Source organism: Cataglyphis hispanica, chromosome 12, assembly GCF_021464435.1.
Source record: "Cataglyphis hispanica isolate Lineage 1 chromosome 12, ULB_Chis1_1.0, whole genome shotgun sequence".
Lineage (NCBI taxonomy): Eukaryota > Metazoa > Arthropoda > Insecta > Hymenoptera > Formicidae > Cataglyphis > Cataglyphis hispanica.
The window spans coordinates 5,414,684-5,432,742 of record NC_065965.1 but is presented as its reverse complement, the minus strand read 5'-3'; positions in this window follow the sequence as shown (position 1 = coordinate 5,432,742).

The window sequence follows — 18,059 nt, the reverse complement described above, 5'->3', positions numbered from 1 at the left end:
CCGAGAGGATAATAGGGGCCAACTCCGGAAGTCTGTACTCGAGTCGACAAATCAGGCAGTTTAATGCCGGCGAAAATGCAGGTTGGGCCATCGGGTGGGAGTTAGGGGGTTTACAGGTCTCGGGGGTGAGTTTATCGCCGAGCTAAGTAATACGAATGTGTCTGTGCCCGCGACTGCTGCTGGGTGCCTAGTCTCGGAGTTATCTACGGAGGACAGCTCCTGCAGTAGTTACGATCCTCGCTCGCGTCCATCCATTCGGATAAATATTCGTTTTCCCGGAAAGCCTCTCTGTTCTTTCGCCGGCCAAACGCGCCAGCACTTCCGGACAACGTTGCGAACAAAGTTTTCTAACTCTAAACGGATTTCAACGCCATAGTTCGCGCCAAGTATTGGAAACGCGATAGTCGTCCACGATTCCACGAACGTTTTTACACCGAGAGTTCGCAAGCTTTTTCTTATATTTTATATACCTTATCTTTCATATATTATATTTTTTATACCATATCTTATGCGTAGGCATTTTTAAAGTCTAAAATAATTTTATGGGTCTGTAATCGTTATCTTTATGAATAATCATTTTAACGTGTGAGAGAAAATGCTATGCCAAAAGATGCGAAAAAATATTCTTCTCGCTTTTTCTAATATTAATTTAAATATACTGCTTCTTTTCATCCTTCCATACATCCTGAAAATGTTTTCCACAGTAAATAAGTAATGAAAACCATTATTCGATTAAAAAAAAAAAAATGTAGCTATCTCTATGTGTTGCAATAATGTTTTATTGGATGTTATTACAAGATCAACGCTTATTGTTGGGGTTTAAATGGCAAGTTATGGGGTGAGTCTGATATGAAGCACCAATCTTAATGAAGGCTGATTCCAATTCCGTCAGCCATCCTTCCGCCGCCGCCGCTTTTACGATTGCTCTAAAATACGCGCGGTTAACGATTCCGTAAGGATCTTAAGGGAAACTTTCTCTTCTCACGGCGTTGTTAAACTCTTTACGACGCTCATTCGTCGGTAAAATGGCGCCGCTAACGGTATATATAGGCCGTTCGAAATGAACGAACGAACGGAGATCTCGGGAAGGGCCATTTATCTACAGCTGTCGACCGTTACCTGGGGGACTCTCGCCAACTTTACAAAGATGTGTGATTATGCTAATGACGCGCACGCGACGGACGGCGCGATCGGCCCGTAGAATAAGGACGAAAATCATTCGTCTTCGACTGCTGCCGCCGGATGGGACCAGAACGAAGTGTCTGAATAACGAAGATATTCAAAACTCTCTGGGAGCAATACGAAACGTGAGGCAGATGCGGAATGAGAACGATCGAGAATACGCGGCTCGTTGCTATGTTTCTTAATTAGCATCATGTTATCCTATCGGGACTTTCGTTCCCCTTCAACAGTTCCTCTTCAACCCACCGTCATCCAATAGAGAACGAGACGGATTATCCAACAACATCCACGTTGCATGAATAAAACGATAAAAAACTTGACTTTTTTTTCTTTTATAAATTATCTTTAAGTCAAATGAGAATAATACGTGCCAAGAAGCATATTGTGTTAATGGAGTCTACATTTTATTTTATCATCTTAAAAAATAAATCTGATTTATGAGATACCTCTTGTTTTCTTCAACAATTTTTCTTCAAATTTTTATAAATTTTACATTTTATATACATAATATTATATAGAATACAAAATACAAAATACAAAATATAGAATATAAAAATAAATGTTGAAGTTATAATATATCGTTGCTGAAATTTATCTTAAAACAGTTAGAGCTATAGATGAGCTCATATCTCATACAATAAATGTAGAAGTAAATTCTATTTTTTTTTTTTCTCTCCTGCAAAGAGATATCTGGGAAATATCAGAGTTGAAACAATCCCGGGAAACGGTGGCTCGTGTGGCCGCTGGAATGTAGTTAAGGATAATAGCCCGAATGAATCGAGCGGACCTTAATGTTGGCGCAGGATGGGGTTTCAAACAAATTCGGGGCTGCGAATGGTACGAGAGGAAGTTCGGTCGTGGGCGTTAGGTACCTACGCGGCCGAGGGAAGAGAAAAGGATAGGAAAGAGGCGGAGAGATTACCGGGGATCATTAATAACGCGGAGCACCATTATATCCGGTAACTTTTATCTGCTTGGACGAGCTCTAATGAATATAATGACGTGCTCCTCCCCATCCCGATCGTGTTATTTACTCCCGCCTATCTTTCTCTTTCTCTCTCCCCCTCTCTCTCTCTATCTTTTTACTACTCGTGACATTCACATCGTTGTTAGATGATTCGCGTGAAAGGATCGTCGTCAGTCGAGAAATATCTTGTCGAACAATTAATTAACTTTCGCGCAGCTCGTGTCAGTCTTACAATAGGTGGAAGGAGTAGCGCGTTGTTTTATCGCGCGTATATTCGCGTCTCTCGATGCGCAAACGATCATAATTCGACAATCACGTGCAATCGTCATTTATATCGCGGAGGACGACGCGTAGAGCTATCGGCGAGGGATCGCGCTCCTCTAAATCCGGGTCGAAGATGGATGCGACGAGCGCGACGAATGGGCGCGCGCATTATGTGCCCGTTATACGCGGATCGTCGAACATTCGCGGTCGTTTGCGTACCCAGGGCATACCCATTCGCAACAAGGCGTCGCGCCTGTCCGGCGCTTGTCATTACCGCCGCATGATAAAATCAATAATCGATGCCAAACATGCTCGACGTCGTTCTAGCAACCAGGAGGTCGGACCCAGTGTCGGGTATTAATAGGCATCGATCGTAGAACCGGCCGTTGGATATACATACGTGTCGCGAATTGATGAAAAATCCGATCTGGATATGCGCCCGCGCTCGCGCGCGCGCGAGAATTCAATCGCACGCAAATTTCAATTTGCGGTGCTCGATCTCTCTCTCTCTCTCTCTCTCTCTCTCTCTCTGTCTCCTTCTCCCTTTCTCTTTTGACGACGATGTTAATTATTTCTAGTCTTTATGTACTTATATTTCGTTTTTCCTGCAGCGCGACGCTCAGCTTTTCGCGATATATCGTGCTCGTTAATGTTAAAAAAGTTTACGACGATTTGTTGCGAAAAAGTAGAATGTATAATCTAGCCGTCATGCTAAATTTACCACAGCTGCATAAAAGTATGTTTCTATTTTTAAACAAGTATAACTGTTTAAATCTTCTTAAATTCTTTCAAATAAGTGCTTATTAGAAATATGAATTAAATGCAACACAATTAGACTAAAAATTACATGTTATTACGCTGTACATCAGATTAATGCTTAAGCGAAATTTACCTAAAATTAGCCGAAGAAAGACTTTTTAAATTCACTCATTTTTTTAAACTTTAGCATAAAACGTTTCATAGTAAAACACAATTAACATTTTAAATTGTATATATTTTTCTAGTAAGTGTTGCTTCGAGAGAAATAAACAACTTGATAGTGAGATATCCTGTATAGAACCAAGTAGAAGCGCGTAAGTAGAAACATGCGCTTTACACGATATCCATTATCGACGAAGAACATAATCGTCTCATCCGATCGTCGAACGGCGTATTATGTCATCGGCTGGTAATCCCTCTTGAAGTATTATTCCCAGCCGAGTTACCTATTAGCCTCGATTTGCCAGTAATATCGTACTCATACTCGATACGCAAACGCACATTCGCCATTCGCAGCATCGCAACGCAGCGCCTGTGCAACCCCCGTTAAAATCCGGCGTGTCGAATAACGCACAACCACTCGCCGAGCGACCATTAAAAAGTTACGGCCGCGTAAATGAAGACATATTTTCGCGGAAAAGAGAGCGAAAGAAAGAGAGAGAGAATGCAAAGCGTAGAAAAGCGGGACGCGGGGCGATAGTGCATCGCGCGAGAATAACGCCGTCGAACGAGCGATATAAAAGAACCTCCCCTTCCCCCCCCCTTCCTCCATATATAATCCATTTATTTGCATTATTTGATTCGATATAAGAGAGGGAGAGAAGGATGAGAGGAAAACCCGAGAAAAGATTGGCGCGTTTACAAGCCTTCTCGATGGGACAACAGTGGTTCTCTTCACAGGGTAAATCTTCTTTTAAACGATTTACGGAGAAACAAGGCCGGTCGAAGCGCATACGATGATTACGTTGCGTTTGAGCTACGCATCGAATTTTCTAAATTAAACGCCGGCCGGTGGTGACTCAAAAGCTGAAATTAGGACCGTGCGAGCGATTTAGATAACCGAGTTGAAACTCCGCGACTGGGTGGAGTAGACCGAGCGAATGAATGGGAGGTTAAGGATGGATCAATGAGGGCAAAGGGATAGCACGATTGCTTTCGGCGGGGAGGAAGGGACAAGGGATTAATTGAAATCCCGCGACGATGCCGTCGGGTCAGCGATTCGCAAGCTCCCGTGGTGTACGAAACTTTGGGAGCTACATGAGAGGTGGTGGCACCTCTACAAACCGCGTCGCTCTTCGTATATACTAGAGGATAGGAACTTGCCAGCGAATACCGTGAAATAAGACTGATTTAGAGTTCACGACATCGATAGCTTAACCGTAACCTAGATCATCGATTATCGTTCTCTCTTGTCTCTCGAGACCACCGGAGCCAATTAGCCAACGATAAACCAATCTTGTTAAAACTATCAAACGATCGCATAAATTTTTAATAATACGATATGCATACATTTCGATAAAGATTTAGCACGAGAGTCTATTAAGTGCATGAGAATATGCAATTGCCAAAGTACTCGTAGAAATAATAGTAACATTGCGCGGATAAAATAGAAGACTTAATTTAGGCATAATTTATGAAGATATATCTTCAGAACATATCGCATTTTAATTGAAAAAAAAAAAAAATATATTACTTTTATCGGACCGCACATTTTCTACGCTCATAAAAATGTTACTCATTATTTAGTTCGCTTCTTATGGAAAACAAAAAATGGCGAGCCTACTAAACAACAGAAGAATGATGAACATAAGCGATGAGATATACTGAAGCAAATAGCTTCAGTAACTTGTCAGAAAAGTTGTCTAACGGAGAAAATTGATGATGTGCTGTCTACCTTCACCGTATAGGAACTTAAGATAATAATGTGGTGCAAAAGTTTTGTCGATGTGTGTAACAATGTATTTCGCAGGACTTGACGTTCGTTCATGATGCGACGTTTAAAAACTCAGCGTGCTCCGCAAAGATCCCACGGGATTCCATCGATCACGCGACTATCAGACTCTTCGCCGCAAACAAAAATAATCCTATTTGCGCAAACGCGGCGGAATTCGAGAGAGATCCGTCGATCGCCTCCGTTCATCAATTCGCCCTCTCGACGAGGAAAGGTTCTTCTTCCGCGAGTTCTGAGTTCTCTCGAGAATTATCGCTTCTCGACGCTCGGTAAGAGAGCACGGCGCAGTCAACAAACAGAAAAACAGAGGCAAAGCAACCGGAATGAAATACGAGCCGGCCCGTTGATATGCCACGAAAAACCGCGAGAATCCGTCCGAAAGATTCGCTTCAACCGCATAAGCCAACGACCAATCAGCGAGAACGAGCAACGCGGAAATCGCGATGGACCATCCGTCTTGTCATTGCCATTATCATATATTTCTTAGGCAGCGTCATCACGGGTCGGCGATCAGCTGATCGGATGCCGTCCCGATCTGATCGAGCGATGCCATACGACGATCTTTTAAACGGAAAAATCTCTTCGGAACCAATTTCGCAGAATTTCATTTGCATCGACGATGGCGTATCGACGGCGCGGATCTGACGTCGCGCGGTTTCGTAAACAAGTCTCGCGTCTCTTCTTATCCCGCCGCGGCTTGCTATTACGGCGAACTCGTTAAAAGTTGCTGCAGCGTCCGATTAAGATAAGGTCGCGCGGAGCATACGATATACGGCGCTCCCTGATTCCGGATCCAGCTGGGCTGGCTGATAGATCCTGGATTCGATATCGATTATCGTCGTTCCTATTATCGTGACGAGGCCGTCCTCACGATTGGCAAACAGTGCTCGACGACGATCGCGCGATACGAATTGTTTGTTGACTATAAGTTTCTTGAGTTAAGTTGCTTGCGGTCCTTCCTAAAGACTACAAAAGAATCGATATTCTTTAACGCTTACTTTTTTTCGAAGTAATTACTTTTCATCTTTAGGATTTTAAATCAATTCCGATGTTAATTTCACGGAGTACAACGAAATATTAAAATTTCGATATATTTACCGGGCAACGTAAAAGATAATTTAGAATCCGCCAAAATAGAAATGTATTTTTAGCAACGGGACGCTGGCTGAGAGTGAATATAAGATTGGACTTAAAACATGATATCTTGCATCGGGTAAAAGAGAATCGACAAGAGACAAGAGAGGCTCATCGGCGGAGAAGCTCAGCGATTTTACTCGTGGAGAGATCTCGAAGGAACGAGATCCCCCTATTTACGCTCTCGCAACTTTTATCACCGCGGATATAGAGCGCGCCAGTCCGACCCCGTTGCTGGCACGCTCGTTCACTCGCAAGACCGTCTCGGAGGGTAATAATCATAATTCGCCGACTATTGTTTCGCAGATAATTAAGTTCTTGCTCTTAGAGAGCGTCTTCGGCCAATAGCGGTGCGTGCCGGTGTCTTCGCCAATCTGGAGAAAAAGCATTCCGAGCCGCCTCGGTCGTCCTTGTTTGAGCGCGCGAGAACCGATTCCGTCTGTAGGTGGGTATTAGGAGTTTGCCCTCTTAGAGAAATACGATCGCAGTCTCTCTCTCCCTCTACAAAGGAATTATAGTATCGCACGGCAAAACTGTGTACCGGATATCGATTCTGCCGCGCGCCGTTACTGTTGATTTGTGACCGAAACCATGAGCTTCACACAAAGATTTCTTTACATAGCGACTTATGAAAGCTTTATCGACAAAATGTCTTCGCCACTTCGGCGTTGCGAATTAGGATGATTTTTGATAGCATCCTAATCCGCTTGTCAATCGTCAGAATGATATAAATATGATTATACCGTCGGGAAAGAACTAAATTTAGCTATTAAGAAAACTGTATAAAGATAGAAACAATAATAAGTACTGAAACTTGACAAAAAAATAGTTGCTTATTTTGGCGTTGATTTTAGTTAAACGATTGCTAATAATCCTCTCAAAATCTTATCCAATATCTGATTTTCGTTGATATTTATGGCGCTATTTTTTCAACTGCTAACTTGCACTTCTATCGTCTCATTTCTCAATTCTTTTTTCGATAAACGAAAATAACATCGCGATGATATGATATTCGATATACATTTTAATAAAGTTCCACTAAATCAAGTGACATTGATATTTCATTTGAAACAAACGTTGATCTCAAAGATTTAATATCGTTTTAAAAAGAATTTTTAAAAGACTCGACAATGGTAGAGCTATACTTTTATCGCGAATAAAAATTATTCTGCAAAATTAAATAATTTATTGTTTGAAAATACTAAAAAATTATAAAGATCAATATCCAATTACATTTTGCTAGAGAAAAAAACTAATTCAATTTTCGATAAGACATATCATTCTTTTCATCAGATACGGTTTTTACTCCATGTAATAATTATTTTACAAAAACAAGCACATATTTTTGATATAATTGTTACGAAAAGATAAAAAAAATACTGATTAAAAAGTCTCGGACAAAGAGAGGAATTATCAGTTACTCGTGCTACAAATTTCCCGCATCGATCATTCGAGCTGCTGAAAACGCTTGTATCGCGGCGACGCGACGCGGCGGCGGAAGATTCCATCAAGTTTTCAACTTTGCAGTGGTGAAAGCCTCGTCGACACAGGCAGCCGGTACACGCGGTCGAGACTGGCTACTCGCCACACGTACACTCTTCCGTCACACGCCGTTCCTGTTTCCCCCTCGCCACCCCTGGATAAATTACGCTAGATATCTGCATACAAAACGGCCCGGGAAAATTAAAAACACAAACAGCGAGCGCGAGGCGAGGCACCCTCCGGTCGCCCCATCTCGCTCCCCGAGTCCCTCTCAACCCCCTCCTCCCTCCCCGCCTCCCACGTCGCGCCGCACTTTCTCGCACGCGCGCTCAGAGAGTTTCCTCTCTTTTTCTCACCCGCGCTCTTTTCCCGTCCACGAGGTTCGGCCATATACCCAGCCGCCGCTTTCCCCCGAAGCGGTAGCGACGCTATCGCATTATAGCGCCGGGTCACCAATCTTGTAAATTGCCTTCCGCTGAGAGTAGAAATCATAAGTTTTCCGGTAATCAAATGATTCATCGCGCCGCGCGCTGCCAGACGGGGACTCGCGCGACGACGTCGTCGTTGCAACGCGAGGAGACACCTCGATTGCGGAGTTCGCGAACACGATCCTCGGCACATCCTTCGCGTACTCTGCCAGGAATGATGAACGCTCTTCCTATTCGTGTATCGGATTTGGATAATACCCTGACTTTCTAACATTGAATATATATATATGTCAAATAATTAATTTAATTAATCCCAAGTGCTAAAACATTTATCTATCTCAAAAGATTCCCGGATCAATTGCTTCAGATTTTTAACAATAAAAAAGTGATATCTGAATAATTTCATAAATATGTAATTATCAATAGTTTCAATGAGAAAGCTATAAAAAATATTTTCTTCGATATAATAGGAAAATATAATAATGTCACATGTGATTGTGATATTTCAGACATTTAAGCTAAAGAGATAAAAAATTAAAACAGAGAGTATGTATAACCCGGAAACCGAGCTAAGATGTATATATTGTAAACAGCAAGTTTCGCGCACGCTTTACGTCCGAGTTAAGAATAAGAATCCCGCAAGCGCATCCCGAATGTGCGCTTCCGCGCGTTTCCGTCTGAACGGCACGCGTAAGAAGTGCGGTCCCTTTGATTTATCGACCACAAATCACGCGAGCCAGAGAAAGCGCTTGATTTTTATTGGCCGCAGTTACTTTCAATACATCATTCGTAGAACCCGATGCCGCCACCCCCGCGTGAATCTCGCGCTCTCCTCCGCGGCCATTGCCTTCCCCGACGAATTTACTCAGTCAATTCCGTGCTCTTCGAGAAAGACCGCGAAGATAATTTCGCTCTCGTCGAAAAGAGCCGTCGAGGAAATTCGCGCGCGATTTCGCGATGCACATAACTCCGATTGTGTTTGTAGAAGTTATTGAAATCATCGAAATCAACGTCGGTCGATTTTGAACGTCGCGAACGTCGCGTTTGCTCACCGATTAATAATCGATATGACCGCGAGATTATTTAACATGAGTTTTAATTAACTGGTGATTTATTACAAACCGCTGACAATTTATGGCAACACGCGTGTAATATCACGCCGATTCCAACGATAGCGCTCTTCGGAGATTAATTTTGCGTGAACGCGACCGCGCGACGGACGCGCGAACGGCCACCGTAGTTATTGATCGCAGCATTAGTAGGGTAATGATTAATTGATGATTATAATTCCATTAAGTATCCGCTCGCAGTAAAGGTAGAAATTACATTAATTATTCCAAGTACTTGGTCGAAATAATTACATGCTCGCTAGCATCGCAATAGCTCACTTTCCCTTCGCATAGGATTTCAACCGCAAGGAATATATTGTATATTCAACGCTAAATGTATTGTATATTCAACAATTTCGGAAACCAAATCTGTATATCTTGGCATGTTATTGCGAATACATCGATGTCACGACAGTATCGATGTCACTATCGTTGTAATTGAACGCACGCCACATGCAGTAAATCGACGAGAAAATCTATTTGCGTGATAGATACAGCCAAGCGATAAAGTTAAACTGGTCATTATATTAATTAAAACTTATTCGTCTTTTGCATATATTGTATATGATATTAATATTGATATACAAATGTATAAGATATTAATATAATTAATAAATATATATATATATATATAATTATAAATATTATAATATTATAATATATTATAATATTATATTATTTATACTTGTTTATAATTAATATTAATATTAATATTATATTCTTGATTTGTACATGTATTTTATATTGTATATCATTTTTATATATCATTATAATTTCAAAATCTAAGAATAAAAAATTGAATTTTCTGGTGAAATGATATCAAGGATTTTTACGAAGGAAAATATTTATGGTTTCCTATCAATCTTGAAGGAAATCTTCTTAATTTAAGACAGTTGGGAAGGGATATTAATTTCGTTCCGTGCAGAATGCACAGCGAATTCCGTAAAAATACCGCGCCCTCATTCAAATGTGAATTGAGCTCTCCCCTTTTCGTTTTCGTTATTCTATCCACGGTCATAGCCGGCGAGAAAGAAGCCCGCGACTAAACCTCCGCCAGCCACCCAATGAGGACGCATCGTTGAAGTATTCATGCGTCATAGAATTAAACCGGAGCGCGTCTCGAGGTACAAAACTTAATTTAAAGTCAGACGGCGTAGAGAAAGCTTATAAATACGTGATCGACACTCACATACCTTCGAATACAACTACTGGCCACGTGCTACGAACGACCATATGCGCGCACACGTGTCTATTTCTCCGTTTTGGGCGATGCTATAAGAGAGAATAGCGTAAAGACAGTAATTTAGGGAATTTTCACTCGACTCCTCTCTCGATCCCATTATCAGTCCTTTGTACTTTCGCATAGAATCCTTGAAATCTTTCAACCTTTTCGGGATCTGTACGATTTCTTGTAAAAGAGTTTATTGTCTATATAATGACAATTATTGCGTGTATTTTTATTAAATAATAAGTAGAATAAAAACTAGGTGTCTGAGAAGAAATTTTTTAAATTATTAAAGTATATTCTTCTCAAGTAAATTAAAAAAAAAAAAATTCATATAAACATAAATTCGATACAGAATCTTTAAGCAGTAATTTTAATCCGAATAAATGTATATCTTTGTCTTACTTATGACTGGAAATGTTCGAATAATTTTCTGGAAATGTTCGAAAAATTTTGTAAATTTTTTTTATAAATATGCTTGAATGTAAAAAATAAATATCAACATGCTCTCATCAACGAAAGGCGCACGGGCTTTATAGGCGGAAAATTAACTTACCCTTTAAGATTAACGAGAAAAGTTTCGTATTAGATCGCAATCTGCTCGCGGGTACAAAGTTCCATGCATGTACATTTATGAAAGTGATATCGTGAACACGTCCGACACGGCAACAAGCGATATTCCACCTAGCAACTCCGGCCGTCGAGAGACGTGTGCTGCATCGTGCATGTAAGCGAAGGATGGGTGTTTTATAGTGCCTCCCATTACAATCCGTCTTTTATATTAATTTCATTTCCTTAAAAATATTTTTACTAGCAAAACAGGTCGCGTGGGACGATCGCGAACGCCATTTGTAAAACCGAATACGATTCTTAATATGGGCAGTGCGCTTTAATGCGAGAAACGGCGCCGTTATGATCGACGACGTTTCACTAACTGCTTGTCAGATCAGTTAAGAAAACCGCTACGAATTTACGTTGTTTGCAGAGTTTTGCGCGAACAAGCTTTTATCTTCTGATTTTGTATTTAGACACGATTAAATGCGTATTATAGTTAATTACTTATTTATTTTATCGCAAATTGTTATAAACATCATAATTTTTGACAGATATATACATAAATTACTGTGCCATGACACATAACAATGTAATAAATTAGGCGTATACGTTTCATCTTATTTATTATTTAGTTTCTATAGTGTGTATTAAATTTAAAACAAAAATATTAAAATGTCAAAAAGACCTTTAAATTTTTCAGAAAAAAAGTATATCCTACACAACTCTTTTTTGCTCACATAATTTAAAATGCTAATTATATTTTCATTAAACATTCGTGCAATTTAATAACTGTGTAATAAAATGTAAATAATAGTGACTTAGTAGTTAATATTTTTATTTAAATTAAATAAGAAAATTAAATATGGTTTAGAAATTTAATCTTGAAATTACGCCATAAGGTTAAAAAAGACGCAAACAAATATTATAATTTAAAATTATCGCAAAATATTTTGTCATCAAATACTTTGTCCGCAACATCGAATGTTTCTCTTTTTAAATAACAGGACGGGATATATAACGAATAACAACTCTGCAATCATAGCCACTGCCCGTCATATGCTAACCATGTGTACACTCTCCTTTTATAGTTAACGCGTATGTAACTTGGCAACTGTGGGAGGCAATCCACACATGGCGCATCCTGCTAGTCCGACAATGTTTCTGAATCGTAGCGCGCGCACTTCCGCTTGCAAAATGCCGCAGCGGAATCCAACGGGCTCGATAATTCTCCAGGCAACACGGACAATCAAATCCTGGGGACACGATCACTAACACGTGCGAGTATATTAGTACGGCTCACTCGTCCCCTTCTCTCCCCCTCCCTCCCCCCCCTCCATCACTGTCCAGAATACATGTGGCGCGTATCCGCATACCTACCTCACCAATTACCATTTCCAGTATCTGTACAAGACTGGCGAACGTTTTGCACTGCGCGCGGATCATATCGGACGCGTTTACAGAAGCCCTCTTTCCCTCTCCTTCCCATGCGCGAAAGGTTCTCCTTCTCCCGTCTTCGTAGGAAAGAATTTTTTGTCGCAATGTGTTTTGTAAATAAAAGGATTCATTGTGTATATGCGCGCGCGTTTAAAGACCCATTACGTACGCAAAAGTAAAATTATATAGACTTGGATCTGCGTATGAGGCCGGAAAATACTCGCGCATCGTTCATTCAGGACTATAATCATGTTCAGTCACGCGACAACGAAATGAAAGATTGCGCAAGGTGAAGAATCGCGCGACTACGTAGCGACCGTATAATCCGTTTTCCTTAATCCGCCTTGTCGGTATTTATAATTCAGAGAGTAATTTCCCTCCACGTGCGTGTGCGCGTTCTCGACGCTGAGATCCGGTGGGCGCACTAACACAACTCCGCCTCGCGAACATCGAATTCGCGCATAATCCCGGGAAATCTTTCGAAGCATATGAAATTCTAACGAACTCATCCTGTTGCGCTCACGTATGTAACGGAATACGTAATTATACACACACATACATAAAGGGATTTATTTATGAAGGATTTTACTTATGAATACGCTTATTACGGAAAACGCAGCTATATGTGCTCGTTGTAAGTTACTATGTCGAATCTTCTTCAAAAATCTGGGTCTGTCAATTCTTAATCTCATTTAATCTCGTAGTTCCATTTCTGAAATTTTGAATATATACAATAGTGATATCGCACATTCTCGAAGATGTTCGCAACAATGGATCTTGAAATAGGTCACGAATCGATATAAAAAAAGCAATGCGCGAAATCGTGATAATCTAGAATATTCGAAAAATCAAACTGTGATATATTTATTGGGTTAAATTGATGGATTAACATAAAGAAGAGCGATATCGAAGAATGATTTACGCTTGAAATATATCGCCGATATTGCTACGCCAGATATCTCAATATTAGCATAAGCTCGTAAATACTTTCCGCTCGATACAATTTTTTCTATTCTTTTTTTTTTTTTTCTTCTCAATTTCTCTCTCTTTCTCGTTAATGTCAGGCACAACGGCAGCCCCGCCATCCCCGATATATTAACTGTTTTTGTATAGGATATGAAGAGTGAGATATGTGAGGTTGATAAAACGGGTACTTATCCCGAGGATGGAGATATATTATGCGATCGAGGTCCCTTTGACCGTGGCTCGCCGCGCAGAATCCTCGGCAAGATTCTATCCAACTTTACGACGGCGGAACGGGACATCGGAAATCGACGCATCGATCTCGAAGGGTGGAGAGAAACTGGACGGGGGGAGTAAATTGTGGGTCAAAGGTTGGGCTTAGTCTCGACGCGTCAGCACTTTAGCCCTCGTTAATGACCGTCATTTACCAGTCTCGGAGAGCGTTAAGACCGAGCGTGAACGTGCAACGAAAGAAGGAACGAAACGATTGACCGGTAAAATTTGACGCCTCGCGATTTTGCAAATACGGTATATCGATAACCGTCGCTCTACCTCCTACAGCTGTATTTTCTACGATATCCGTTGAATATTAATGCGACGAGGTCGATATGACATACGTTATATGACGTTATATTATGAATACAGAATTAAAATGGTAAAACGGGCGGTTTTAACTTGACAATATTTAAAATTTAAAGCGCCGCTTTCCCGAATTATGTATTTCAAATAGGTGAAAAATGTCGGTTGTATGTGGTTTAACTTATGAATAATTAAGTCTGAAATTAAAACCCCGATTACCTTCCCTCACTCGGCAAAACTGTCAGATCAATTTTTACCGGGAGAGTGCTCATCCACATAAAACATTAACCGTCCTATTTTTAGTATCGTTATAATCCACGAAGCGTGATTTTTTTTTTTACGAATGACACACCAGCTATGCGCCATCATCTATTCACGTTGCTCCGAATACTAGTGGTAATATCGAGTCAGCCAAAATTGATTAGCTTCATATATCGATTATCGATATGACTTCCCGATTTTTTTTTTTTTTAGTAACCGCTATTCCGCCGCGTTACACGAATATTCAAACGCAATTTGCGAAACCGATAGCGCTCGTCGCGCGATGTCCTAATTCCAATTGGATTTTTACAATTCCTTCGGGTTTCCGTTTGCGAACGCACGAGGTCTCTCACGAAGTCATCCCGACAGAAAATCGTCGAATCCTACGGGGTGAAATTATCTTTCGGCGATTGCCGTTTACATCGTCCGGTAGCTTCCGTACCATGGAAGTCTATATTATATCGAAGGTAGGATCGGAGAGAGAGAGAGAGAGAAAGCAAAAGAGATAAAGGGACGAGAGAAGGGGGATCCATACAGTTTGCGCGCAGAGTCCGTAGGTCCATAGCTATGGCTATAGCTTGCCTCTGCAGTTCGCCGGCTATTTCCCATTTGGCAGGCGAGCCAGACCCAGCACTTTTGGTGCCAACCGATAATTGGACGAATCACAGTCATTCGCTTCGCGCGAACTACTCACCCCATCTCCTTTCATCCTTTTTCCCCTCTCCCTCCCCTCCCTCCCCCCCCCCCCTCTTCCCCTTACTCTCCCTTTCTCTCATTCTATCTCTATCTCTCTCTCTCTTTAGTGAGTTTAGTGGACATGTTCTCTACTTATGTTCTTATTTTGAATCCGCTAGTGCATTTTGCCTATTCTTCTTTAACAGTTTTGTATTTTGAGTCTATTATTTTGCATACACACACACACACGCATGTTTTATTTATGTTAAATATAAGTTTTTAAATTGATAAAAGCAAAACAATTAAATAAAATGATAAGAAATGAGCTTAAAGAATAAAAACTAAGAAAATTGTAATACTTGTATTCAAAAATTCTGATATTAAATATATTATATATAAAAATAAAATTTTGCAAGACAATTTATGTATCATAATGTTAAATGTCAGCGCTTTATAATGTACATAGACATTTCAAAATTATTAAAATAGTTATAAAAAAAAAAAAACTTTAAATTTTAATAAAGGTTCTATAAAAAACAATCTAATTGTAATCATAAATGTGCAATATTTATAATTATAAAGTAATTAAATATAATTTTTGCATAAATAAAATAAATTGATTAATTAAACAAATAAATTAGATCTATAATTTTTCAATTTTCAATCAGACATTTACTTTTGTTAATTACAAACAAATTCTATATATAAATTTCTCCAGATTATTGATAATGATTATTAATTTTTGATAATATTACAATTAATATACAGATAAAAATATATTTTGATATTTTCAACATATATATATATTAATATATTTAAATATTAATCAACGCGAAACGTGCTTTCAATCTTGATGTAGCAATCGCAATCTATTACTATATATATATATATATATATATATATATATATATATATATATATATATATATATATTAATATAGATCGCTTGCGTATGATACATAATAGCATTTAATATACAAATACATGTATATGCATCAATAGTATCCAATATATATGTACGCGCTATTGATTTGTGATACATTGACAAAATTAATTACATCTATAGTTTCCGTCCACCGCAATTATCCTTCGTATGCTCGTCTCGTTTTGAATAAAAACAACTCATTCTCACATATCGAATTTTTACATGTACAAAATCTCGCGAAAAGATCTCCGATCTCCGCTATCATATGAATAAACTTTTTAATGATCGTAGCAAGCGGTCAAGTTGCAATAAAAACTCGGTATTCCGCATTTGAAACGCGAGCGTCATTATGAATCTCGGCGCAGCACTGATGCTTTTTTTATTGGTAACTCATTCGCGAAAAAAGCCGAGGCGTTATTTTCTTCCAATTTTGATCAAATTTCAATTACGTCATTGATTACAGCCGAGATGAAGAACTATTCACGCGAAAATGACGCGAATTACGCGTCTTAAGGATGAGTCGTGAAATCGAACTGTGCACTGTAAAACCGCCAAGTATGCTTTCGCTGAAACCGCGAGCTTACATTAAAGACAATCACAAATTCACAGAGCATTAACCTCGCGTTCGCGGAGGCGATAGGATGGAGAACGCGAAGGGTGCGAGAGGTAGCGGAAAGACAAGTAAACAAGGCGGTGGATGGAGAGGGAGGGGGAGGGGGAGGGGGATTGGAGGAGAAGGGTACGTGCGGGAAGTATACGCTATCTGCAGGATCCATGCTATTTGCGTAAAGTGGCCTAATCTATCCCCATTGCCTCCTAACCATCCTTCCCTCCAGCCTCGATTCCGCGGTAACCATCTACGTTTAGACGGCCTAGGAGATAATACATTGTTTGCTCTTCGTTCGCTAAACTAAACCGCATTCGGAATTAATTGCACGTTAGGAGCCCGCGAGATAATTAAAGCCGCCCCGATTGCCTCCCACGTTATCCTAGATACGTTGTTAGAAAACGTCATCGTTGGACATTTTCGTGATTACATCGTTGTGAAATCTAGTTTGACAAACGTATATTTTAGTATAATTTTAATACATATCATTAGCTATTCCTCTAATATTTATTTCCTGTAGAACATTCTCTTGTGATCTTATTTTCTCTATAGGGAAATAATTATGGAATAATTCTAGAATCTTTCTTATATGATACAAAACTCAAGTGCACATCGTATATATTAAAAAAGAAAAAAAAAAAATATTTGAGAAGAATATCTGATATATTTTTTATGCCTCTCTGTTAAAAGTAAAAGATACATATATATTTAATAAAGTAATAATCTCATCTTTCATACATCGTGCTAATAAAAAACCTTGTTCAATTTGCTATTAGTCGGCAAATTAAATCATGTAATAATTACATTTCTACATTTTGATCTTTATTAAACCTTCGAAGTATGTAATCTTGATTTATCTTATAAAGCTCCATAAAATCTTGCGATTATGCGCGGACATTTTTTTCAAGAGCATATGAGAGAATGGTCGTGGAGCTAGGACGAGCGATTTGCGAAGACCCGAGGGTACCGTGATGTACGCGGCTCGAAATTGCGAGGACGAACACGCCGAGCGATAATCGGATCGATCATACCGGGGAATGACTCGCCTGGCGAAGGAAATTGGTCGTTAGTCATTCCACCTGGCCTCCTCCGAGCAGGAAACAATTACGGATTCGCAGTCAACAAGAGCGATTCGCGCTCACTACATTCCGAAAGAGAGAGAAAGAGACCAGTTACAAATTGTTCTGTCTCACTCACTCTCTCTTTCTTTCTGTATTTTTCTTTCTCTCTCCCTCTCTCTCTCTCTCTCTCTCTCTCTCTTTCTTTCAATTCGCGTCCGAGAAAAGCGAACGAGAAGGCAAACACAGCGGCCAAGCCCATCTCTATCGGTCGATAATCTATACGCTTTTTTCTCCGCGGAGGAACGCCCACGTCGAAGACCGGCAAGAAGCCATTGTTTCTCCGCGTACGGCCGGTTTGATTGTGCTAATGAAAAATGGGAAAGTAGTAAAACCGAGCCAATAAGGGAAGGGGCCCCGTTCATGCTACCCACGAGAAGAATTCGGCTGCCGCCGCCGTCGCCGTCGCCGCTGCGAACGCAGAAAAAAGGACGAGAGATG